The 27,054-nt window shown below is 46.5% G+C and overlaps 1 protein-coding gene across 5 annotated transcripts in view; it reads right to left on the bottom strand.

Annotated features, from left to right (window-relative positions):
• KSR2 (kinase suppressor of ras 2) overlaps positions 1-27,054 on the bottom strand; it is a 470,209-nt gene that overhangs the window by 30,089 nt on the left and 413,066 nt on the right. The window lies entirely within an intron of this gene.

The raw sequence follows: 27,054 nt of genomic DNA, 5'->3' as shown, positions 1-27,054 counted from the left end.
CGAAAGGCCAGCAAAGCCATCGCTGATGTGAACTAAGTGAATGATATATTCAAGCCTTTGGACAGGGGTGTGTAAACACCAGTAACACTCCCCCAAACCAGATGCCTTCTAGACAGAGGATTTTCAAACTATTTTCAGCCTCATTGAGTTTATTTTGAGGACCAGCGGTTCAAGATGAATGACAAGATGAAAAAGGACATTATACAGTAAGAGTAACACCTCATTTAATCGCTGGCATGTTTATCCATCCGTTTCCTCTGCAATGAGCATGATTCCTTGTGCACACAGACCATGCACTCGATGAACAGTCACCAAATGAATGAGAGAATGAATGAGTTCTAGATTCACCATGGCATCCCCAGTCCCTAGGACCACATCTCGCTCACCGCATCCACTACTGGCTGAAAGAAGAAGGAAGGACACTAGGAACGTTCATTTTCTGTGTCAAAATGATGGCATGAATTTTTCTTTTAATCTTGACTTGACTGTTAAAATGTTCTTGGCATTGTGTTCATTGCTTTAGTAGTTACCAAGCCCTGCTGTGGGCTAGAATTAGCTGAGATCATGTGGTTATAGCCAGAACGCTGGTCTCCGAAGGGCTCTGCTCTTCACCTAACATGTGTCTTTGTGTCCTTCAGTGGGTTACCTAACCTCTCTGGGCCTCAGGTTCCTCATCTATCAAGGGAACTGAGGAGACCTAGCCACAAAGTTAGTATGAGGACTGAATGATACAGAGATCTGTCTCATTGGTGTCCACAGTGGTTAGGACAGGGGCCTAGTGTCAGATTGGGTTAGAACCGTGGTTTGTCTGTCATGTGTGACCCTGGGCAGGAGAGTTAACCTCTCTGAGCCTCAGTTTCATTATCTGTAAAATGGGGCCAATACAGATTTTGGTTTTATAAGGTTTCTTAGGAGAATCACATGAAATCAGGTGTGTCAAGGATGTAGGCAATTCTCCATGCCCAATACAGTCACTATTGATGAAATGCTGGCTATTATGAGAGGTGGTAAATGATCAATAAAATAGTGAACATACACACACATACTTGTGTGCAAATATATATATAAGAATTATATATTTATACACACGTCGCATTGGTCTGTCCATGTATTATCTGCCCATCTACCCACTTACTCATCATGCTACCTATAATCACTCATGATCTACGCTTGGTTTCTTCACCTGCTTGAGGTGAGATTCCCAGGGTAGCTGACTCACAGAGAGGCTGATTCTCCTGTCCAAGGCTGCCCAGTTTGCTGGCGGGCGGCAGCCACGGTGACTCAGGGCTGCCCCTCTTGCCGTCTCAGGCGGTGCGTTTGCTGTGGCTGCCGGAGGCGAGGTGGAGGAGGGGGGAGTGGGCTGCAGAGCCAATTAGACCGAAGTGACATTTAAGTATTCAGGATGGTGGAGACCGTGGGTGGACTCCCTTGCCCAGAGATGCTGTTCCTGGATAGTCACCTACGCTGATTACCCGCCAGAAGAAACATTATTACATCCCCACTGTAGACAGCATGGTGAACGATGGCAACCGGCTCCGAGACTCCTAGACTCTCAGGGTGATTGTGTAGAAGTTGCAGGATTCAAATGTCCATCCCTGTCTCCTTTCCCCTGCTCACACCCTCCTTTCCAGCAGCAGCTGCTAAAGCCTGTGCTTCTCCTTCCACCTTAGGGCATCTGGAGCCCCATGGACACACACACACACACACACACCACCTTATGGCATCTGGAGCCCCCTGGACACACACACACACACATTCACACACACAGGCTGGTAGGATATCAGTTGGTAAGATCACAACTTGGCACATCCACTAAAGTGAAATATGCAAATAAGCCAGGACCAGCAATTCCTTCCCTAAGAATGTACCCAGCAGGCATGCATACTCACATTGACCTATAGACATGTACCAGAATGTACCAGAATATTCTAGAATGTTAATAGCAATCCATTCATATTAGCCCCAGACTGGAACCTACCCACATGTCCACCAACAGAAAAATGATGATATATCCATGTAACAAAATATATTCATACTGGATTATTAATAAGCAAATTATTGCTAATTGCAAAACACATGAAGTTCTAAACAAATGCTGAGCAAAAGAAGCCACACAAACACTGAATGACTCCATTTATATGAAGTCCAAAAGCAGATAAAACTGGTTTATGTGCTACAAGTTAGCACAGCAGTGGAGGCTGGAACGGGCGTGAGGGGTGCTGGGGGCAGGTGATGCTCTGTGTTTTGATGTGGATGTTGGTTATATGGATGTGTGTTTAGTGAAAATTCATCAGGCTGTGCTCTTAGGATATGAACACTGTGGTAGGTACATTATCCTTCCAAAAAAAACCTACTTTAAAAGAAATCAGTGATTATTGGGCATATACCTCAAGAAAACCAAAACTGAAAGAGACACATGTACCCCAATGTTCATTGCAGCACTATTTACAATAGCTAAGACATGGAAGCAACCCAGATGTCTATCAACAGGTGAATGGATAAAGAAGCTGCGGCACATACATACAATGGAATATTACTCAGCCATGAAAAAGAACACATTTGAATCAGTTCTAATGAGGTAGATGAACCTATAGCCTATTATACAGAGTGAAGTAAGTCAGAAAGAGAAAAACAAATGTTGTATATTAACACATTTATATGGAATCTAGAAAGATGGTAGTGATGAACCTATTTGCAGGGCAGCAGTGGAAATACAGACATAGAGGACAGGCTGCTGGATACAGTGGGACGGAGAGGGTGGGATGAATTCAGCGAGGAGTATGGAAACATACACATTACCATATATAAAATAGAGAGCCAGTAGGAATTTGCTGTGACACAGGAAGCTCAAATCAGGTACTCTGTGACAACCAAGAGGGGTAGGATGGGGCGGGAGGTGGGAGGGAGAGAGGTTCAAGAAGGAGGGGACATGTGGATACCTATGGCTGACTCATGTTGATGTATGGCAGAGACAAACACACTATTGTAAAGCAATTATCCTCCAATTAAAAATAAATTTTAAAAAATCAGCAAGGAAAAGATGAACCATTAACACATGGTGTTGAAATAAAATCTCAGCCAATATTGGCACCCCAGGTATCCATTTCTAAATGCTTCACACAGTCCAGAGGGACAGTGCCTTCAGGGGAAAGGGGAGTGCCAGGCCGTGCCTGCTCAAGTGTGTATTGGTGGCTGAGTGAGAGGAGGCGTAGGCTGAGGGCTGAGCTCTGAGCCGGAATAGGCACTGGGCAGGCCTATGAGTGGCTGAAGCTCCAACAGTGCAGGCAGGTCAGTCCAAGTATCCACAGCAACTGCTCTGAGCGTGGGATTTCTGTGGCTAATGCCAGTGCCCTAAAAGCCACTTGTGGATGCACAGTGGGGAAGGGAAGGGAGGATGGGATGGTTTTCTGAGCACGTGTGGGACGTATCTCACTCCCAGCCTTCTCTCAGCATCCCTGCAGGGTCCACCTTGTCACCCACTTCTCACAGGTGAGGACGCAGACACCCAGAGGGGCAGAGGACCTGTGTCAGGTACACAGAGCCATGGCATCCATGGTGCGGATGCCCAGCCACTGGACATGATTCAGGGGCCACGAAAGAGACACAGAATGGAGGGAATCCAAATTCCAACTCTACCATTTACGGCTTGTTGGGTGACCTTGGGAAGTGACTCCAACCTGGGCTTCCTCATGTGTAAAATAGGGACAATAGTAACAATACCAGCTAACATGGGCCAAGCCCTTTCTATGTGCCTGATGCTAGTCTAAGCCTAAGAACCCAGGAGGTGGGTACCCTCTTGGTGTCTCATTGATTCCAATGGGCATTTCCTCACATTGTAACAAACATCTTTGAAATCAGAATGCGTTTTGCATTCGTGCACAGGTGACAGTTTCACAGGCACTGCCTTTCTCTGGAGTACATAGAAGAAATGACACGTGTTTTAGTCAACGGCATCCTTGATTTCATCGAGTTTTAGATCAGCCGCATTTCTGCAGATGAGGCTCAGAGAGGTGAAGTCAGCCTGGGATTTGAACCTAAGCAGGCTGGCCCCAGGGTTTATGTTCTTAACTCCCATCTTCTGAGAATTAACAATTTTTTTCAGGCTCCAACACGTCATTGGCCCTCAGTAAATGGTGGCTGTAATATTGCTACTAACATCACCGATAGCAATGAAGATTAATGAGGTCTGCTGCTAGCAGTCAGTCTGGAGGTCAAGAGAAGGTGTTTCAGAGGCTTACGGATATATTTAGAACCTCTCTAGCTTCTGGGGCATAGGCCCAAGAGTTAGCGTACACACAGCATCTCTCTTTGCAACAAAGATCATGTTCCTCCAAGAAGAGGAGCAAGGACTGGGAATTTCCCATCTTATCTACAGGTCACTGTCCCTCCCAGCCCTGGCCCCAGACAGCTCATAGAAGGCTGTTTTTGATCCCACATCCCAGGTGACACAGTAAACCTTTGGTGTGGCAAGTGTAAGATTTCTATTGTAAACCGGCCTAAAAGAGGCTTGTCAGAACCGATCAGATAAAACCATCTAGTGGGTTTCTCTCCAAGGGCCTCTGCCCAAACTGGCTCATTCTGCCAAAACAGTGACTGGGAAAGAAATCTGAACACCATAGCAGCTGTTTCCTTTCTCTCCCACAAACTCCTCACCATCAAAGCCAGGGAGCCAAGCCAGTGTGAACGGTGGAGAGTAGGGGTGGGAGGCAACCTTCTCTGAAGACTGACAGACTGGCTCCCAGCCCATCTCTGCCCACTCTGAGCCCACATGCCCTGGGGACTCACTGTGGCTCACCTGTGTTCCCACCGGTAACTGGTCAATTCAGTACCAGTCCCCCAAAGATATCCACAGGCTTCCCTGGTGACGCAGTGGTAAAGAATCCACCTGCCAATGCAGGAGACATGGCAGATGCAGGAGACAGGGGGTCAATCCCTGTGTCAAGATCCCCTGGAGAAGGAAATGGCAGCCCACTCCAGTATTCCTGCCTGGAAAATTCCATGGACAGAGGAGCCTGGAGACTACAGTCCATGGAGTTGCAGAGTCAGACATTACAGAGCATGCATGTGCAAAGAATATTTACGCGCAAAAGAGATTCTGCAGCTGTGATTGAATTAAGGTTCTTGAGGTGGGGAGATTAATCTGGAGGATCAGGGTGGGCCCAACATGTCATCACAAGGGTCCTTGTAAAAGGAAGGCAAGAGTTGAGTGAGGGAAGGTGGCAAGTGAACTGGGAGGCAAAGGAGAGGCAGAGGGAGATCTGAGGATGAGGACGGAAGAGGAGGCTGAGTGACATGACATGAGAAGGACTCAATCAATCTTTGCTGGCTGTGGGGATGGAGGAAGGGGCTGCAAGCCAAGGGATGCAGGCAGCCAAGAGAAGCTGGAAAAGGCAAGGGGTAGGTTCTCCCCTAGGACCTCCACCTCCCTCCCTGAACAGAATGCAGTGCTGTCCAAGGTCTGATTGTAACCCTGTGAGACCCATTTGGACTTCCAACCTTCAGATCTATACGTTTTTGTTGTTCCAAGCCACTGAGTTCATGGTAATCTTACTGCAGCAAGCAACTTACTCAGGGGTAGTAAGTCGTATTGCAGACGGGCTATGAGGGGGAAATGGGATCACGGAAGTACAGTGCTTGGCCCAGCAACTGGCCAGAAAGTGTACTCCTTGAACATGGCTCACATCATGCCTAATAATGTTAGTGTTATTTCTAATATTATTATGTCTAATAATATTCTAACATTACCACTAATAATAATGCTGAAGGAAATGGCAACCCACTCCAGTATTCTTGCCTGGAGAATCCCAGGGATGGGGGAGCCTGGTGGGCTGCTGCCTATGGGGTTGCACAGAGTCGGACATGACTTAGCAGCAGCAGCAGCCTGTCTGGGTGACCATGCCGCCCCTCATGGCCACTTTGCCTCTCCCAATTCATTTTCCATCCAGAACTCTGAGTGGCAGCTTCAAAACGCAAAGCTGACCAGGTCACTCCCCCACTACAATGGCTTCCCACTGCCCAACAGTGGACACAGACCCGACTCCTCCAGCGCCCAAAGGCCCTGCAGAGTGTGGCCCCTGAAGATGGCTCACCCCTTTTGCTCACGGAGCTCCAGCCACAGCGGCCTAGCTCAGGGCCACTGCCCGCCGGTTCATCTTCTCGGCCTGCAACGCTCTCCCCATCTGGCCTCAGAAACCTCCCAGCCAGGCCCCTCCTCCCGTCGGCCCCTGTGGCACCAGGCACTCCATCTTTGCAGTCCTTGTTGTGGTTGCTATTGCACATGGGTCAGCTGGAGTCTTTGATTACGGGCCGTCTCTCCCTCTGGACTGTACACACCACGAGGGCAGGGTCTAGCCTACCTGGCTGCCGCTGTCCTCCCAACACACAAAAGCCTCTGAAGGATGGAGAGATGCGATGCTACGGGTGCCTCCCATGGCCAGGCCTCTTCTTCTAGGGTTCCTGGGTACGGGATCCCCACCAGAGCATACATATCACAGTCAACCAAACAAAAACACCTTCTCAGGGTCCTGTATCTTTACTTTTCTTGGCTTGTTTTGCTTGTGGGCTTTTTTTGGGAGTTCTAAGGGGCTCTGGATGAAAGTAACAATTAGTCCTTTCAGGAAGGAAGGGGTGTTGGATTTTGGGGCAGGCTCGGTCTTATATTTGGATGTCCCTCAACAGGGCGCGTAGGGTCTCCTCTGCCACACCTGGTCCACTTCTTGCAGTGACACCACCTGCCTGGACCTCACAGGTATTTAAGCACTGGAGCAGTGGCCAACAAACTTGAGTGTGCATGAGAATCCCCCTGGAAGGGCTTAGGAAAACAAAGATGGTTATTCCCATCTGCAAGAGATTCCGATTCTGGGAGTCCAGGGCAAGCCCTGAGAATGTGCTTTTCTGACAAGTTTCCAGGTGATGCTATTAATAAAGTGGGTGATCTGGGGATGCCACTTTGAGACCTGTCATTCAAGCCAATCTTGTTTTACTGACCAGAGTTCACGATCTCAATCCCTTTAGTGAGGGCCATGTGGACCTCGTAGTGTTCTAGGTGTAATAGATACAGTGAGTGAGGCGGACCCATCTTCATCTGGGTCTGATGGGATACAGGAGAATTTAGGTGATAAACAAGTAAGCCAGCAAACTGATGAGAGGAATGAGTGCTATGAACAGAATGAACTTGTTGGGAAAAACATGGTGGGGCTGGGAACCTTCTAGGCTAGGACCCTCAGGAAAAGCTGCTCCAGGCAATGGCATGCTGAGACAAAAGAAATAAGCCTTGTGGAAATCTGGGAGACAAGGCCTCCAGGCTAAGGGCCCAGCAGGTGCAAAGGCCCTGAGGCAGGACCAATGCAGTACACTTGATCACGTAGCCCAGGCCATATGGTCGGACTCTAGAGAGCATCTAGAGGTGTCTGCCCACCCCAAGTGTTGATCCTCCAGATAAAAGAAACAGCTGGGTGGGAACCATCCTCATCTCTGCCTGATTTTAGCTGGTTTTAAAGTCAGCTATTATTTTAAAAACACTGGGTTCTGTCAGAAGGGATTTACAACCCCTCAGCTGCTCCTCCTCCTCACTTACTGCTCAGCATCCCCAATCTCTCAAAACTCAAAACCCACTTAATTGCCCTCTGCGCTTCCTCCTTCCCTTGAGCAAATAAATCACACGCCCAGTGACAAGTTGCTGCTCTATCAAATTCCAGCCGCAGGCAATCTCTAACTTCCAAGTCCTTTGTGAATCTAACACCGAGGATATTAAACCTTGGAACTCTGGGGCTTTATATACATATAAAAAAGGCAGGTTAGCTTTCCCATAAAAATGGGAAATGCCAGAAAGCAAGTGAGAAATGCCAGCTGTGTGCCACCTGCTTAACCCGACATGCATCCAGGAAATGAAGAGTTATAGAGCTCCATTAAGTGAGGGGCTGGCTGGGGAAGGCTCATGTCCCAGCCAGACAAGAAAGATGACAGGGACCCTCAAGGCCTCAGAATATGCAGAGCAGGAACTAGCAGTGCTTGAAAGCAGGGCTTCGGCTTTTTCATTTATTTTTGCAAATGCACCACCCCTAACCCCGCCCCACCCTTGGATACCCTGCCATGCTTGGAGAAGTGGGAAGGAAAAGGAAGCTTATAATCTCCACCTCACTGGATTCCTCTCTCTGATTTTGCTAAATTCAGAGAGGCCAAGTGTTGAATGCTCTGGGCCCTACAAGGACTGAGATGGGAGTCCTGTCCATTTTAGGAGGTGCCCCTGCCCCTGACCGTGACATTCTGTCCTCCCTGGTCTATGTCTTCTGAGGGAGGGAGTGTTCCTGGGGCACAGGCATCCAGCTGGGGAGGGTTGGGACTCTAGTTCACTGCAAAAACTTCTGGCTGCTTCCTTTGCCTCTCATCACACTGTGTGGTCCAGCCACTGCCCAAGACCTGCTCTTCTGACTTTATCCAAAGACATCCAAGTAATGTTCCTCCTGGACTCTACAGCATCTTTTCTCAGCATCACCTAAAGTTCAGTGAGGATTTCACTCAGTACCCCTCATGTTGCAATCATTCCGAAACCACCTGAAGACTTTCCCCAGATTGGCCGGCTCATATTATTTATCACTTGCTAATAGTTTTCCTTTAGGTGCACTGTCTCTGAAAAATAAGTGTACTTTAGAAGGAAAATTTGTCATTACCTTTTATAATTATCAGAAGGAAAGTCAGAATTTCTAGCCCCAAATAAATGTAAAAATACACATACAATGAAAACAAACCCACTAAAAAGCAAAATTAAACCCTTGCTTGGCATCATGGCTTGCCAAATGGTTGAAACTTAAGGCCTCCTCTTTTTGTTTAAATGTTCAGCAAGTAAGGGTTCAGTTCAGTTCAGTTCAGTCGCTCAGTCGCGTCCAACTCTTTGCGACCCCGTGAATCGCAGCACGCCTGGCCTCTCTGTCCATCACCATCTCCCGGAGTTTACTCAAACTCATGTCCATTGAGTCGGTGATGCCATCCAGTCATCTCATCCTGTCATCCCCTTCTCCTCCTGTCCCCAATCCCTCCCAGCATCAGGGTCTTTTCCAATGAGTCAACTCTTCGCATGAGGTGACCAAAGTACTGGAGTTTCAGCTTCAGCATCAGTCCTTCCAATGAACACCCAGGACTGATCTCCTTTAGGATGGACTGCTTGGATCTCCTTGCCATCCAAGGGACTCTCAAGAGTCTTCTCCAACACCACAGTTCAAAAGCATCAATTCTTCAGTGCTCAGCTTTCTTTATAGTCCAACTCTCACATCCATACATGACCACTGGAAAAACCCAGATAATCACAATGGTGTGATCACTCACCTAGAGCCAGACATCCTGGAGTGTGAAGTCAAGTGGGCCTTAGAAAGCATCACTACGAACAAAGCTAGTGGAGGTGATGGAATTCCAGTTGAGCTATTTCGAATCCTGAAAGATGAAGCTGTGAAAGTGCTGCACTCAAATATGCCAGCAAATTTGGAAAACTCAGCAGTGGCCACAGGACTGGAAAAGGTCAGTTTTCATTCCAATCCCTAAGAAAGGCAATGCCAAAGAATGCTCAAACTACTGCACAATTGCACTCATCTCACACGCTAGTAAAGTAATGCTCAAAATTCTCCAAGCCAGCCTTCAGCAATACATGAACTGTGAACTTCCAGATGTTCAAGCTGGATTTAGAAAAGGCAGAGGAACCAGAGATCAAATTGCCAATATCCGCTGGACCATCGAAAAAGCAAGAGAGTTCCAGAAAAACATCTATTTCTGCTTTATTGACTACGCCAAAGCCTTCGACTGTGTGGATCACAGTAAACTGTAGAAAATTCTGAAAGTAAGGGTTAGGAAGGTATTAAATACCAGAAGTGAATGAAAAGTTTCTCTTAAATGTCACCAGAAGGATAGAGAGAGAATTAAGAGGAAAATCATGATCCCACTAGTGGTTCAACATTATCTGGGGCTGGTGGTACCTGTCCTAACTTCTGGGAAATCTGGGCTCATTTAATCCTTAGGCCTGACAACCTTCCCGTCCTGCCAATTAGGTATTAACAGGGAGGAGCTTCCCAGGTGGCTCAGTGAATAAAGAATCTGCCTGCAATGCAGGAGACACAGGTTTGATCCCTGGGTTGGGAAGATCCCCTGGAGTAGGAAATGGCAACCCACTCTAGCATTCTTGCCTGGGAAATCCCACAGACAGAGGAGGGCTACAGTTCATGGGGTCGTAAAGAGTCAGACAGGACTGAGCACGCACACATACACACAGGCCAGGTATGTGCAGTGACAAGGTAAAACAATCATTTCCTTGGTGATGGAGCTGATGTTCTCGTGGGGGAGACAAATGACAGACACACAGAATAATTGTAGGTGATGATGAGGGCAATGAGGAAGTACATGTGGGGTCAGGCAGACCATGAGGATGGAGAGGGTGCCTCTGTGAACAGGTGAGCACGGTGCACAGCAGGGAGCCCTTCCAACCACATCCTGTTCCTTTGTTTCAGGGCAAGGACTGTGGAGTGACTTCTGGCAACATCCAATCAAATGCCTCTGATCTAATCTCTTCAAGGAGGGCAGGCAATGTCATGTTTAAGAAGACAACCATCTACCTGAAGCTTCCCTGGGGACCAAGACAGAGCCAAAAGGTTCCCAGGCATCATCACACTGAATGCTTCTAATAACTCTGCAAAATAGATCTGGTTATTCCCTTTGTATAGATGAGGAAGCTGAGGCAATGAGTCAGCCTGTCCCTTCCTAGCTGTGTGGTCTTGGGCAAGTTACCTGAAATCTTTGGAACTCAGAGTGCTTTGTGAACTGTGAGGCGAAGTGATTCGGGAAAAGGGTTGGTTATCTGTGTGAGCAGGAGTATGATCTCTAGGTACACTTAGCTGCCTGGAGCTGATGGTGGTCTCTCTACTCGGCACTGAGCTGAGACCCTGTCATGCCAGCCTGCATGGGTGGAGGCTCTATGCTACAAATGGAAAAATTTATGTGCTGGAAGGTTAAGTAACCTGCCCAGGGCTCACAGTCAGCCCTGTGAAAAGGATGTTTTCACAGAGCAGGAACTGGCAGAGCCCAGCTTAGAGGACCTGACCTTGGAAACCCTTGTTTATCCACTGAGCTGAGACTCTCCCTCCCTTCCCAACTCTAGGCCTCTCCTTCCACCCTTTCAATTCAGGGCCAGCCCATGTTTGGCCTCATCACCCACTCTGTTGCTTCTGTTTGGGAACTCCCAGCTGCCACCCAAAGACAGGCAGGGCAGGCTGCAGGGAGCTATACCATGGAAGAGGATCTGGAGAGATTCTGGATACATCCATGCAAGCCAAGTCCAATGGGCATTACACATGGGCCAGGCCTGGGTGAGGAGCTCAGGAAGTGCTTCTAGAATGGGTGAATGGATGAACAAAGAAATGAGGGACTCCCACCACTTTCCTTCTTCCCATCGCCTCTGGGACCTGGGACAGCCGTGCTCCAGGCCAAAGCAGGTCTTCCCTACCAGCTCAGCACATGAAACTGACTATGTGTCAAACCAGACCCACTCAGCAAGGAAGCTTCAGGTCTCATCCCTGCCCAAGGCTCCCCGTGGCACAAAACAACTGGACCAACCCAGGTCCTTCCCTCCGGGGCTGGATATCAGAACGCAGCTGGATATCTGTTACTGTTGCCCCTGACCAGAACCACATTTTTGTAAACTGAACAGTCAATGAAATGACTGTTTTTAAAGTGTATACATACACCACCTAATTCATATGCATTAAAACTCACAGAGAAGATAGACTCCAGGGTGTTAGCAGGCCTAGTCCCGGGTCGTGGGATTAGAAGCTTTGCAAGAAATTTTTTCTCCCTGCTTATCTCTCTTTCCTAATTTTTCTCCAATAAACATGTATTACTTTTGTAAAATGAAAAAAAAGGAAAAAAGCAACTTTGAGTCAGACTTAAATGAAACTAGACACATGTTTATGCTATAGACAGTTTGGAAAATATTGCATGGGTGACAGACTGAAATGAGAAAGCAGAGTGGGAACCAAATTCCTCCTCCCAGGAGCCCAGCCTCGCCTGGAAGGCTCTCTGGTTATCACTCTCAGGGCAGAAAGCAGTTTCCTGCTCCCCTGTCTTCTGCACAGAGTTTACAGCCCGATCAGGGCACACAGCCAGTGACTGGCCCTTACCTGAAAGTCCCAATGGATCTCCTTCCCTCTGAAAAAATTGCATCCCTAATGAGGAAGATGAATTTGACTATTTGTTATTTGATATTTTAAAAAATTCTATCAGAGTCTAGTTAGTTTACAATGTCATGTTAGTTTCAGGTGTATGGAAAAGTGAATGTTAATACACATACATACATACACTCTTTTTAAGATTCTTTTCCCATATAAACCACTAGAGAGTATTGAGTAGAGTTCTTATGCCGTACAGCAAGTTATCATTAGCTATCTATTTTACGTATCAGTTCAGTTCAGTCTCTCAATCATGTCTGACTCTTTGTGACCCTATGGACTGCAGCACCTCAGGCTTCCCTGTCCATCACCAACTCCCAGAGCTTGCTCAAACTCATATCCATCGAATCGGTGATGCCATCCAACCATCTCATCCTCTGTCGTCCCCTTCTCTGCTTGCCTTCAATCTTTTCTAACATCAGGGTCTTTTCTAATGAGTCAGTTATTTGTACCTGTTGGCCAAAGTATTGGAGATTCAGCTGCAGCATCAGTCCTTCCAATGATGGGTTGATTTCCTTTAGGACTAACCAGTTTGATCTCCTTATCGTAGTGTGTACATATCAATCCCAGTCTTCCAATTTATCCCTTCCCTGTGCCTACCCCCTAGTAACCGTAAGTTTATTTTCTACATCTGTAACTCTATTTCTGTTTTGTGCATAAGTTCATTTGTACCCACCTCCCCCCGCCTTTTTTTAAAGATTCCACATGTAAGCACTATCATATGGTATTTGTCCTTCTCTGCCTCACTTCACTCAAGCCTGACAAAGTGACTGTGGGGCTGGTAAAGGAGACGGGGCAGACAGATGAGTGGTGTGTGTAACCCCATAACATAGTTGTGTCCTTTCCACCCTTGGGAACAGAAGGAGGAGGAGGAAGGGAAGAGGGGGAGGAGAAAAGGGGGAAGAGGGAAAGAGAATATGTGTAGATATTTCTAGAGTCGTTGGGTTCTCGTCCTTCATGGAAGAGATGGGGAAACCAAAAAGCAGAAAGGGGATGGAATTTCCGAAGGCCGTGCTTCAACCGGCAGAGCTAAGCTGGAACCCAGACCTGTCCGAGACGAGACTGTGGGCTCGCAGATACAGAGCCATGCTGCCTCCTAAGAATAAGCAATATCATTCATTGCACCTCCCCGTGAGCATTCTGCTAAAGGTTTTGCTTGAATGATCTTATTTAGTCTTACTCTTAACCTTGACCCTTTTCGGGAGGTATCGCTCCTACTTCACAGATGGGAAAACTGAGACTCGGACTGGTGAGGTCGTTTACTAAGCTTACGCAGCTAAGAAACACGATGCAGAACCAGCATTCTCCCCTTGGTCTATCTGACATGTGGATCTTGCTCTCAATCTCTAAGCTACTTGACCTCTTCAGGAAATGGAAAGAACAGAGGCTGAGGGGTGAGGAACCAATGTTTTCGAGCTCCTGAGACAAGTCTGGTGTCTGTCTCCCCCTCACCAGAGACCTGGGGGGTGGGGAAGGGGACTTTTCTTTCCTACTTTTCCAACATCCATTTGGGACTTCCCTGGTGGTCCAGTGGCTAAGACTCTCTGCTCCCAATGCAGGTGGTCCAGGTTCCACTTCTGGTCAGGGAATGAGATCCTACATGCCACAACCAAGAGTTCGTATCGGTGTTGTTGCTTAGTTGCTAAGTCGTGTCTGACTCTTTGGGACCCCATGGACTGTAGCCTGCCAGGCTCCTCAGTCCATGGGATTTTCCGGGCAAGGATACTAGAATGGGTTGCCACTTCCTTCTCCAGGGGATCTTCCTGACCCAGGGCTCAAACCCATGTCTCCTGAACTGGCAGGCGAATTCTTTACCGCTGAACCACCAGGGAAGCCTGTAGTTCACGTGCTTCAACTAAAAGATCCTTCAGCATGCTGCAAGACCCGGTGCAGCCAAAATAAGTAAATGAACACTCATCTGTGCTAAAAACCTCTTAGAAAGTGAGCAGAGAGGGAACACACCTCAATAATAAAGGCCATATACGACAAACCCACAGCTACTTTTAACACCTTTAAATAATAGTTTAAAAAATTTAAGAGAGAAGTGGTATTTTGTGACCTGTGAAAATTACATGAAATTCAAATTTCTGTGAAATAATGTTTTGTCGGCACACAGCCACACCCTTTGTTTCCATATTGTCTGTGGACACCTCTGTGTCACAGTGGAAGAGTCAAGTAGCTGTGACAGAGACTGAAGACAGCTGAAATATCTCCCGTCTGGCCCACCACAGAAAATGGCTGTTGACCTTTGTTCTAAGAAACTGGAGTGGCTCAGCAGAAATTGGGCTGCTAGGTCTAGGAGTTTGACAAATTTGAACCATTCTTCTCTGCTTTGAGAACCGGGTGTGGGCAAGGTCAAGTGGGTTTTCTATTCATTCATTCCCTCATTCGTTCATTCAACCATTCACCATCCATCCACGCCCTGAGCCAACACTCCCCTCCAGGTGTGGGTGAGGTGGTGTCACAGGCGCAGGGGCACAGCTCTCTGCTGGGGATTCAGCCACGCGACCATGGGAGAAGGCAAGAGTCTGGGGCCAGTGTAAACGCAGGGTAGAAACCTCTCTGCAAGCTGTGTTCCACAACAGTGGAGATGGACGCACTGCCCGCTGCCACCCCCATCTGGAGGGAGGCTCCATCAAGCACCCACCCGAGCCTGACATGCCGTGACTCTAACTGGGAAGCACATGCCAGGTTCATGTCACACAACTTACATGTTTCTGAGTTTCCTACCTCTTCTGCCGTTTCCTGCCTGATTCCCCACACCGCACCCTACCAGAGCCCTCCCAGGAGGCCCCTGGGCGTGAAATCAGCTGGACAAATGTGCACCGGAGTGAGGCAAATCCCAAATTGCTTTAGAATGCCTTTCTTGCAGACCACTGGTTTGGACAGGGCCAGCAGGGTGAGATTACCTGATCCGCTGCCAGCAAAGGATCCTTGTAGCAAAGGACATGTCTGTGTATACGGATAGGTGCATGTGCTCTGTTTCTATGGGTCTAAGTGCCTCTGCCTATATGCACGCGCATGTGCATAGGAATATGTGTATAATGTTTACATGTGAGTGAATTCATGAGTGTATGTGTGCAAGAAAGCAGTAGTATGTGTATATACTTGTGTATATGTGTGTGGGGGGTGTTTTTGCATTTATGGGTACACTTGTATAGAGTCTACCTATGGATATGTTTTTTGTGACTAGAACTGGGGAAAGGAATGCAGGTACAGTCATGCCAGCTGCAGAACTGGCCACAGCCTCTCCCCTGCGGCCCCGCCCCTTGAAAAGCACTCTCTTCATTTCCCTCAGCCTCTGGAATGCGCCAATGAAAACCTCGATTGTTTTGTCTGAAAACTGGAGGCTCAGGTTACCAGGGGCTGGAGATAGTGAGTGACTGTTAATGGGTACAGAGTTTCTTTGTGAGGTGATAAGATGTTCTAGCATCATATAGTAGCATTTCATGAAATGTAATCTATAAAAATATTGAATAACTATGTTGTACATCTTGCAGGGTCAGGAAGGACTTAGCAAGTTAACAACAACAATGTTGTACATATGAAACTAATATAATATTGTAAATCAACTATACTTCAATAACATTAGATTTGGTGACAGTTTCACAGCTTTGTAAATAAATTACAAACCACTGAACTGCATGGATAATATATATAGATTTTATCTATCTATCTATCTAATAGATACAAAATCAATAAAGTTGTTTAAAAAAGAAAAAACTGGAAATTTACAAAAATTTCCACTCTCCCACTCACTTATTCTCATTACATTTACAGAGGAGCCCTGGTCTGGGGGAAAAAAAAATCCTGGTTTCTCAGCCTGGGAAGAAATTTTACCAGGGAGGGATTTCCGCAACTTTCTAGAACCCATGGCTTTGCCAGGCTGACAGCAAGGAATTCTGTGTCCTCTGCACTTGAAGCTTTGTAGATAAATCTACAACACTGAGAGGGGGTTAAGACAGGCTGGATGGACAGAATCACTGGGATGAAACTACCATTTTATTACCCTGAGAAAACAGAGAATCCAGAGACAGGGAAGTGCACTGGGAGAAGTCAGAAACAGAAACAGGTGAAACAGAAAAAGAGGGTCGAGAGGAGAGAACTCACCAGGGAGGCAGCTGTGTCCAGCAGTTAAGAGCTCAGAATTTGGAGTTGGGCAGAACTGGGCTCCAGATCCATGCCTAGACCTCTTATGTTATAAGCCTCTGGGCACGTTACTAAAGATAAAAAATGTGGGTGGACAAGGCAGAAACTACCTTACAGGTTTGGGGGTATTAAATTAAAAAACTGTTGCATGGAAGACAAAAGGTCCTATGCTCACCAAGTTCAGTGTCCTATTGCTCCCTTCCAACTCCCCTGGAGACCACTTCTCGGTCTCTGTGGGTATGCAGCCCCATGTGACTGGTTCTGGGCCAATGGAAAGAGACCCCTGGAACTTTCTGGCTGGGACAGAGAGAAGCCTGTGGCTGAGTCTGCAGCCTCCTTTTTTTTTTTACCACGGTCAGTGTGGAGGCCCCATGATGACCAGGGTAGAGTTACAAGACTGGAGTTTCCTGGATCCCCGAATGGCTGCATGGAAGACAGCTTCCCTGGAGCACTGACCAACCTATAGCAAATTCAAGTGAGTGAGAAACTTTGAGTAAGCCCAAGAGATAACAGGGTTCTTTGTCACTGCAGCATAAGCCCATCCCATCCTGACTATAGTACCTGGTTAGCAGGTAATTGATGCAATCCACCAACTCAATGGAAAAGACCCTGATGCTGGGAACGATTGAAGGCAAAAGGAGAAGAGGGCAGCAGAGGATGAGATGGTTGGATGGTATCATCAATTCAAGGGACATGGACTTGGGCAAATTCCAGGAGATAGTGAGGGACAGGAAGAACTGTCATGCTGCAGTCCACGAGTCACAAAGAGCTGGACACAATTTAGCAACTGAACAACAACACAGTAATTAGTAGGAGGGAAACGTCTGCAGGTATAGGGCTTTCCCAGCAGGTAGGACAGGTACCACCAGCCCCAAAGCGTACTGACCGACACAGAGATGAAGTGAGCGAGGGCCTAAGAAAACAGAAATAGACACAATAGTAAAATAAAAATAAGATACTCTTGCTAGGGACATGCTTCTACAGCAACCACCACCAGGGAAACCAGTCTCCAAGATGGGAACTGTGCTTTACTCTCTGCTGAAGAAGCATGGTTCTTTACTAAATGGCCCACAGATACCTCCATTTGTCTATAACTTGGCAGTGGTTTTAAAGAAGCAGAGGCAAATGGGAACCTATGCTCAGCAAGATTCTATTTCATGTTTTTGTTAATAGCTTTCTCCTGCTTTGCACAGATGGAAAACAAGTCATCCCAGGGATGTGACCTCACCTCTCAATCATTTAAAAACAGAAAATAAATGTCCAGAGAGATTAAAAACACAGGTTCTGTGCCCCGAAGCGTTGTCACACGACAATGTGGCATCTTCATGGGAAAGATGAAAACTCCATGTAATCCTATTACAAATATTTCCACTAGTCACCGAGCCTCACTTTTGTAATCTGTTTCAATGGAAAGTCCTGTTGTTCCCCACAAACCAATTTAGAAGGTACAGGAACAAAATTTGTGCCAATTTCTCGAAGATGGGCGAGAATCGTCACTTGGGTTCATCTGGGGTTCTTTTTTCCCCTTAAGTTCTTAACTCCAGGGCATGAAGAGAATTCCTTTCCAATATTTACACAGGTAATCTTGCCCTTCCAGGCCTCCTTAACTCCCAGAGGCACTCTAGTTTCTATCTGCAAAGCTTCGAGGGCAAAGATGCAGGGAAGTTGACAAGCAAAGGCCCGGCCACCTTGACACCCAAGGTTCATGTGCTTTGAGATGCTATAGGGAGGTTTGTGGGAGGGGATGCCCAGGCCTGGGGCTGGGATGCATATAAGAGAAGTGAGGACCAGCCAGGTCATTCAGTCTGTACAGCTCAGGACCAGAGTCTTGACCTCGTATCAGTCCCTATCTGGTCCTCTGTGCTACATCAGTTCATGCACACTGCCTGAATGGGTCTCGTTGGCCCCATTTTACACCAAGGAAATGGAAGTTCAGGGTTTAACTCAAACCCTGGAGCCAGCATGTGAAGATGCTACTTCTTCTACCCAAGAGTAGAACCCAGACCATTCTGTTTCCATGTCTTCATCTTTTCCCATCAGATCACCCCAGCCTCCTGCTCAAACTGAGTTGTGCTTCTATTGCTCACACTCAGAGAACCCTGGACAAATAACAAAACTTCTTGGACAGAATTATAGAGAAAATTTGTGTCCCTCAACCTAAAATTCATAAGTTGAAACCTAACCCCTAATGTGATGGTTCTTGGAAGTGGGGCCTTGGGGAGTTGATTAGATCATGAGAGTGAAGCCCGCATGAATAGGACCAGTGCCCAGGGCTCCCTCACCCCCTCCATCACATGAGGTTACAGTGATAAGACAGTCATCTATGAACCTGGAATTGGGCTCTCACCAGACACTGAATCTGCTAGTGCCTTGTTTTTGGACTTCTCAGCTTCTGGAACTATTTGAGAAATTAATGTCTGCTGTTTATAAGCCACCCAGTCTGTGACATTTTGCTACAGCAGTCAGAACAGACTAAAATAGAGTCTGATCTATAACATGGAGAAGAATAATCATTCACTTCTCAGGGTGGCTGTGAGCATTCAATAACAAAGTATCATGTTATAGATCCCACATGTCACAACTAAGAGTTTGCATGTTGCAACTGGAAGATCCTGCATGCCACAACTAAAAATGATCTTGAGTACTGCATCTAAAGATCCTGAGTGTCACAACTAAGACCTGGTGCAGCCAAATAAATAAATAAAAATAAATATTAAAAAAATTCAAAGTAACATGCTTGGCATAGTGCCTGGCACACAGTAAAACTCAATAATCATTTACTCTTATTATGGCTCCTTATCCTTGAGGGTCAAGAGACCTCACACTTCTGTGCCCATTGTACATGATCCAGTTGACACCACGTGTACCAATTCAACTGAACTGTTGTTACTTTTCTAAATGTTGCATCTTGTTTCTACTACCTTCTTGCCTTTGCCTATACTGTTCCCTCCATCAAGAACGCCCTTCCTCTATTTCTTTCAAATGTCTTATTCTTCAGGACATAGCCCACCTCCCTGCTCCTTGAATTCTCATCACACTTTGTACACTTGTTTCAACCCTTCCTACCTGGTATAATGATTTCTGGGTTTCTTACGAGTTGGGTGGGTGGATGAATGGATGGACAAGTGAATGGCTGGATACATGAATTATTAATGAAGCTGTTTTTGAACATTTTGTTTGGAGACACATGTTTTGGGCATTGACAATGCATACCAACACTTTGGGCCAACAAAACATCATCTCTATCAAGATTTGGAGCTATGTGCAAGGCTCTCAGATGAAATTTCATAAATTATTTCAACAAGGCAGCTCAGAAGAATCAGACTATGGATTTTATTGGCTCTCCACATTATATGTTTATGCTCTTTTTGGCAGCCTGAAAATGACATTTCTCTCCCAGCCAACATCACCTCTTTTCCCACTTAGTAAACATTGATAATTCCCCCCGCCCCCGAGCTGTCAATTTCAGCCTGAGACTGTATCCTCCCTTGGCGTGTGCACGTGAGGGTCTGCTGGCTTCAGAGATTCAGAAACACCATCCTCTTGGCATCAGAAGAGCCCTGTGTTGCCCACAAGCCTAACTGCTGCTTCCGAGGGCAGCTTCAAAAGGCACAGAGGAGATGGGAGCAGGGAGCCCGGTCTGGGACTTTTTCCAGGAGAAGAGCTGAGAAGCAGACTTTGGAGGATCTTCTTGTCCAAGGGCGGAGGCTGGACAGAGACCCAGGAGAGAGCTCATGGGCTTCAGAGTAACACACAGGCTCAAGTGCTTCATAGTTGAGTAGCCCAGGCATATTTTTTAACCTTTCTGGGCCTCAGTTTCCTAACCTGAGATAAGGGTGATAAGACCATCTTCCTGAGAGTCAAGGAAATGCTGAAGTGTGAATCCTACCTCCACTAATACTTTGCCTTCCTGAGTCTCAATTTTTTCATCTGTAAGCTGGGCTTAATGAGCCTACAACCCTGCTCTGAAAATGCATTTGGATAATACATCTATATTGTAAGAACCTAACAGAAGCATAGGAGGTTAAGAAGAGGAGGCAAGAATACATAGAATTAACTGGACAGAAATGTCATAATGACCTGGATAACAATGATGGTCTGGTCACTCACCTAGAGTAAGACATCCTGGAGTATAAGGCATTAGGAAGCATAAAGCTAGTGGAGGTGATGGAATTTCAGCTGAGCTATTTAAAATCCTAAAAGATGATGCTGTTAAAGTGCTGCATTCAATATGCCAACAAATTTGGAAAACTCAGCAATGGCCACAGGACTGGAAAAAGTCACTTTTCATTCCAATCCCAAAGAAAGGCAATGCCAAAGAATGTTCAAACTATCACACAATTGCACTCATCTCACATGCTAGTAAATTAATGCTAAAAATTCTCCAAGCCAGGGGTCAACAGTATCTGAACTGTGAACTTACAGATGTTCAAGCTAGATTTAGAAAAGGCAGAGGAACCAGAGATCAAATTGCCAGCATCCGTTGGATCATTGAAAAAGCAAGAGAGTTCCATAAAAACTTCTGCTTTATTGACTATGCCAAAGCTTTTGACTATGTGGATTACAACAAACTGTGGAAAATTCTTCAAGAAACGGGAATATCAGACCACCTGATCTGCCTCCTGAGAAATCTGTATGCAGGTCAAGAAGCAACAGTTAGAACTGGACATGGAACAACAGACTAGTTCCAAACTGGAAAAGGATATATATCCAAACTGCATCAAGGGTATATATCGTCACCCTGCTTATTTAGAACCTACCTGCAATGCAAGAGACCTGGGTTTGATTCCTGGGTCAGGAAGATTCCCTGGAGAAGGAAATGGCAATCCACTCCACTATTCTTTCCTGGAAGATCCCATGGGCAGAGGATCCTGGTGGGCTACAGTCCATGGTGTCACAGGAGTCGGACAGGACTTAGCGACTAAACCAACCACTACCATCATTGCTTATTTAACATATATGCAGAGTACAACATGCAAAATGCTGGGCTGGATGCAGCACAAGCTGGAATCAAGACTGCCGGGAGAAATAGCAATAATCTCAGATATGCAGATGACACCACCCTTATGGCAGAAAGTGAAGAGGAACTAAAGAGCCTTTTGATGAAAGTGAATGAGGAGAAATAAAAAGCTGGCTTAAAAATCAACATTCAAAAAACTAAGATCATGGCATCCGGTCCCATCACTTCATGACAAATAGATGGGGAAAAATGAAAACAGTGACAGACTTTATTTTGGGGGAGCTCCAAAATCACTGTGGATGTTGATTGCAGCCATGAAATTAAAAGATGCTTGCTCCTTGGAAGAAAAGCTATGACAAACTTAAGATAGCATGTTAAAAAGCAGAGACATCACTTTGCTGACAAAGGTCCATATAGTCAAAGCTATGGTTTTTCCAGTCATCACGTACAGATGTGAGGTGGACCATAAAGAACACTGAGCACCAAAAAACTTATGCTTTTGAACTGTGGTTCTGGACAAGACTCTTGAGAGTTGCTTGGATTGCAAGGCGATCAAACCAGTCAATCCTAAAGAAATCAGTCCTGAATATTCACTGGAAGGACTGAAGCTGAAGCTCTAATACTTTGGTCACCTGATGCAAAGAGCCAGCTCATTGGAAAAGGCCCTGATGCTGGGAAAGATTCAGGGCTGGAGGCAACAGAGGATGAAATGGTTGGATGGCATCATTGACTCAATGGACATGAGATTGACCAAACTCCAGGAGATGGTGAAGGACAGGGAAGCCTGGCATTCTGCAGTCTATGAGGTTGCAAGAGTCGTACATGACTGAGTGACTGAAAACAACAATACATTTAGGGGCTTACTTCTGTGCCTGGCTCACAGCAAGAGCTGAAAGGATCACCACCACTCACCAGCACTCCTCATGTGCACTGTTCTGAGTCTGTTACAGGCATCACCACCTTCAAGCCTCCATGTAAGTCTGTGAGGTTGTTCCTCTCATTATCCCCATTCTACAGGGGAGGAAAGTGAGGCTCAGGGAGGGGAAGTGATGTCCTGCTCTCACTAGGGCACTAAGTGAGGGATCCCGGGCTGGAAGGCAGATCTACATGCTCTTGAGAAGACAAGGAGTGGAGATGCTCTCTTTGCTTTCAGTTCAGTTCAGTTTAGTTCAGTCGCTCAGTTGCGTCTGACTCTTTGCAACCCCATGCACCGCTTTGCTGCTGCTGCTAAGTCGCTTCAGTCGTGTCCGACTCTGTGCGACCCCATGGACGGCGGCCCACCAGGCTCCCCCGTCCCTGGGATTCTCCAGGCAAGAACACTGGGGTGGGTTGCCATTTCCTTCTCCAATGCATGAAAGTGAAAAGTGAAAATGAAGTCTCTCAGTCATGTCCAACTCTTAGCGACCCCATAGACTGCAGCCTTCCAGGCTCCTCCATCCATGGGATTTTCCAGGCAAGAGTACTGGAGTGGGGTGCCATTGCCTTCTCCAATGGACCGCTTTAGCAGGATCTAAAAGATTCCAGGCACGTGGATGACGATGCCTCACCATCCAGGGCAGCACCTCTCTGGTTAATATCTGCTTTCTCCCTGACTCTTGATGCGGAGGCTCTGGAGTCTGGCTGCTGGGTTCAAACCCCAGCCTGCCTCCTCCCTGAATGCCTCAGGAAATCACCTCCATTGCGTCCTTCAGCTGTCAAGTGGTAATAACAGTCATAGCTCCTTAAGGAAGCTAGCTGTTAAGATGATCCCCAATCATGCAAGTAAAGGGATTATTTAGCAAGAGCCCTGGAAAAGACTGAAGGCAGAAGAAGGGATGACAGAGGACGAGATGGTGGGATGGCACCATCGACTTGATGGACACGAGTTTGAGCAAGCTCCAGGAGTTGGTGAAGGAGAGGGAAGCCTGGCGTGCTGTAGTCCATGGGGCTGCAAAGAGTTGGACACCGCTGAGTGAGGGAACAACGACTGGGACCTAGTAGGAACTTCATACTGATGGTCATTACTACTGTTACTCCTGCTCTTCTAGCAAGAAATACTACCCATCGCCATGGCTTCTGCTGATCTTTGGAAACTGGATTTTGTCCCAGGGAACCCCCAATGCCATTTATACCTTGGATTTTATTGGTCTACCCCTCGCAAGTAACAACAGTGATTTTAGCTACCAATTGTTGAGCCTGAACTGTTTTAGGTAAAGAAAGGCACTTGTGATGTTATCATATTTACTCTTCTCAATAACACTGGTCACTGAGACATTCTACCCTTTTTAAAGGATGAACACAGCAGTGAGGAAGTGACGGAGGCATGGCTGTCATGATTCTGCAAGATTCCAGGTGCCCTGTCACAAAGCTTTTCTGATCCTGAGACTGGGGAGAAAAGCTTGACATGGCTTGTTCTGGGAATTGTGCAGAGGTTCCTCATCCTGGTTCCAGGATAGAATGACCTGGAGAGGGTCAACAGAATCATACCCAAGCCCCACCTCAGATCAACTGAATCAGGACTTTTGTGGGATGGGAGGGGCGGAGAGTACAGGTATCACTCAGGATTAAAAAGCTCCCCTAGGTGATTTTAATCCTAATGTGAAAAGGTTCAGAACTACTGGAAAAGCTGAAACCACTCATCCTGACTCAAATGAATAAAAAAAAAAAAAAAAAAAAAAACACCTTATTTTCACTGAAATCCTTCTAGAAAACGATTTTCCTCCTCACATCTATTTTTGTTGTTGTTGCTGTTTACAAAACATTTTCATCTTCTTGGCTTAATCTACTGTTTGTAACAGTTCTGTGAAATAACAATCCATGTGCCCTTGTACAGATCCATGTAGAGATGAGGAAGTTGAGGATCACAGAGCCCAAATGACTCACCCAAGGCCATCCAGTATCAAGCTGGGAAACCAGGGATCCCAACCCCGAGTCCAAGAGATCTTCCTCAGACTAAAGGACCAGATCTTCAGGGCATTTAAAGAAAGCCATGGCCATTCACCTCATATAAGGTAAGGGACTCAAAGGACCTGGGTTGGACACTTGACTCCAAAGAGTCAAGTATATAACCTTATTCTTACTAAGGTTGACCGAAGGGTTTTACCATGATACTAAAATGGCAACATAGAGCTAACTGTCAAACTGGGTTGGATGGGGCAGAAGAAAGGGAGAGACGTGTTCCTTAGAGAGAGACCATTTTGAGAGCAAGTGAAGGTTTCTGAGGTTGCAAGGCAGGAACCATGAAGGCCAGCGGGTGTCCATCTGCCACCAGCATTCCATCTGCCTTTAGGCAGTGAAAGTGCTCTGGTAGGATTTCTTGAGTGGGTTAAATCTACCCCACTGCGATCTTGTTTGAATTGTTGATTTGCTTAGCAAACACTTTCTTAATAAATAATGAATAAGTAAACTCCAGCCTGCCACTGATAAATTATCCTGAGTTGAGAGTTAATGGGGTGTAACACAGGCAGCAAACAGCCCTGTGCCTTTTGGTCTGCAGCAGCGCCCCCCCGCCCAACACCCAACCACCAACTTTTGGAAAACATGCTAAGCTACCAGAGAGCCTACTAAATGGGCACCTTCTTCTCTCATCCCCCACAGCCCAAAATGACCCTCTGACCAGCCTCTCCTCCTCCATTTATCCCCAGGGTCTCAGCTTCCACACTTCTCAGCAGAGTTCCACCAAAATAGAACCGCAGGGAAGGAAACACGGAGGCAAAGATGATTCTGAGTCTTTTAGTCTTGCTGCCTGGTTTTTCATCAGAGTGGTCTGTTTCCTTTTCACATCTGGCAATATGGCCTACAGTTCCTTTCCACAGATGTGCAGTCTGCTGAAACTCCCACCCATGGATGCACCTGTGGAGTCACTTATTGTTGACTCCAGCCCTGTGACACCAGAATGATGCTAACCAGTTTCCCCACTTGGCCCTACCATTCTGTGCTGCATCAAAGGACTGGCTTTAACTCTGACAAGCTGACTCCATCACATCCCCGAAGAAAAGCCCCAAATACTTGTTCTCAGTAAAATGGCAGTGCCTAAGAGAACAGCTCTCAACAACTACTTGCTAAATGGCTTGATGGCTAGATCATTAGATGGCTGAGTTGATGGGTATATGAATGGATAGGTGGGAGGATAGATGGATGGTGGATGGATGGGTAGTTGAAAAGACAGATGTTGATGGATGAATGTGTGGGAAAGGCAGGTGGGTGGGTGGATGTGGGAATGGGTGGAAGGGTGGATGGACAGGTCTGTGAAGGGGAGAGGGTATAAGATGGATCGACAAATTGATAAGAAGATGGATGGATGAGGCTCATTCACTTCTAAGCATTCAGCTTAAGCCATTCAGGTCCAGACAAGGAGGGAAATGACCCTACAAAATGGGAAGTAAGTAGTTATTATCATTTCACAAACAAGGCAACTGAAAGGTTAAAGGCCTATCTAAGGTCACATCAGAGGAACTTCTTGAATTATTGGCTCCTTCCTCCCTCCATGCCCTTTCCTTGTTCATATTCAGCACCTGATGGAAGACCCATTGTTCTACAGGCTGAGCAAATAGCTCCAGTTTTTCATCTCTATACTCCATATCGGAGTGGTAGGATTAGTCCCTGGGATATGCCAGCACCAAGGCTGAAAGCTGGAGAGGAAGAAGGTGAACAGGGAGGCCAGAGGTGGCAGAAGTTCTGCAGAAGGAAGGGCTGCAAGGCCAGCAGAGACAGAGAAACAGTGGCTTATTAACAAGACTGAATAATAATCCAATTCTCCAATTTTGAGAAACTGTCACAGGCAGCTCTTGTTGCTCAGAGAGAGATCAGATTCCAGTGACTGAGATGCTATGACAGTCCTCGATGGTCAACAAACGCTTCCAAACAAGTCCGCTGAGAATTCTTGATCTGTGCCTCAAATCCCCATGGGCTGTGCTAATCACTGCCTTGGAGGGACTGGCCTCAGCTGGGGAAATGCTGAAGATGGTTGCAACCCCTTCCTTGCTTTTGAAGGTACTTGATCTGTTCCCTGCTCTGCACTCCTCTGGGTCTTTTGAACACCTAGAAGAAAAGGAATCTGCTTTTGAAGAGGATTCAGAGACAAACCTTTTGATTAAAGGCAAGAGCAACTTCTCAGCCACAAGATTCTGTGTTTCAATCAAAGAGAGAAGATGACAAAAAGGCTCAGGAGAGGGGTCCCTGCTTCTTATCCGTCAGTTACATCCTAAGGATGGTCACTTCCCCAGAGAACAAAAGGCTTGAACCCCAAGAAAGGGAGACTGAGTGCAGGTCCCCTCAACTTTAAACGTGGGTCACTGCTGCCTGCCAATTCAAGCAGAAAGTTCTCTTAGCCAATGAAGTCTTTACATATACTAGCTTTGACAATAGCAGAACTAAGTTCAAATCCCTGCTCCACCACCACGAAAGTATCAATCTTATCTGGTAGTGGGGAAAAGTCAAAGTGCTTAGAGGTTTCCCTCGCAGTTCAGTTGGTAAAGAATCTGCCCACAATGCAGGAGACCCAGGTTCAATCCCTGGACCAGAAAGGTATCCTGGAGAAGGAAATGCAACCCACTCCAGTATGTTTGCCTGGAGAATCCCATGGACAGAGGAGCCTGGTAGGCTACAGTCCATGGGGTCGCAAGAGTCAGACACAACTTAGTGACTAAGCCACCACTCAAGTGCTTAGAACACTACCAGACATATACTCAATGCTCCCTAAACTATTGTTATTATTATAAATTTTAAATTATCCCACATTTCTCTAGTTCTGGTGACATTATG

Source organism: Odocoileus virginianus, chromosome 12, assembly GCF_023699985.2.
Source record: "Odocoileus virginianus isolate 20LAN1187 ecotype Illinois chromosome 12, Ovbor_1.2, whole genome shotgun sequence".
NCBI lineage: Eukaryota > Metazoa > Chordata > Mammalia > Artiodactyla > Cervidae > Odocoileus > Odocoileus virginianus.
Note: the sequence above shows the minus strand (reverse complement) of the source record. Positions and strands in the feature narration are given on the sequence as shown.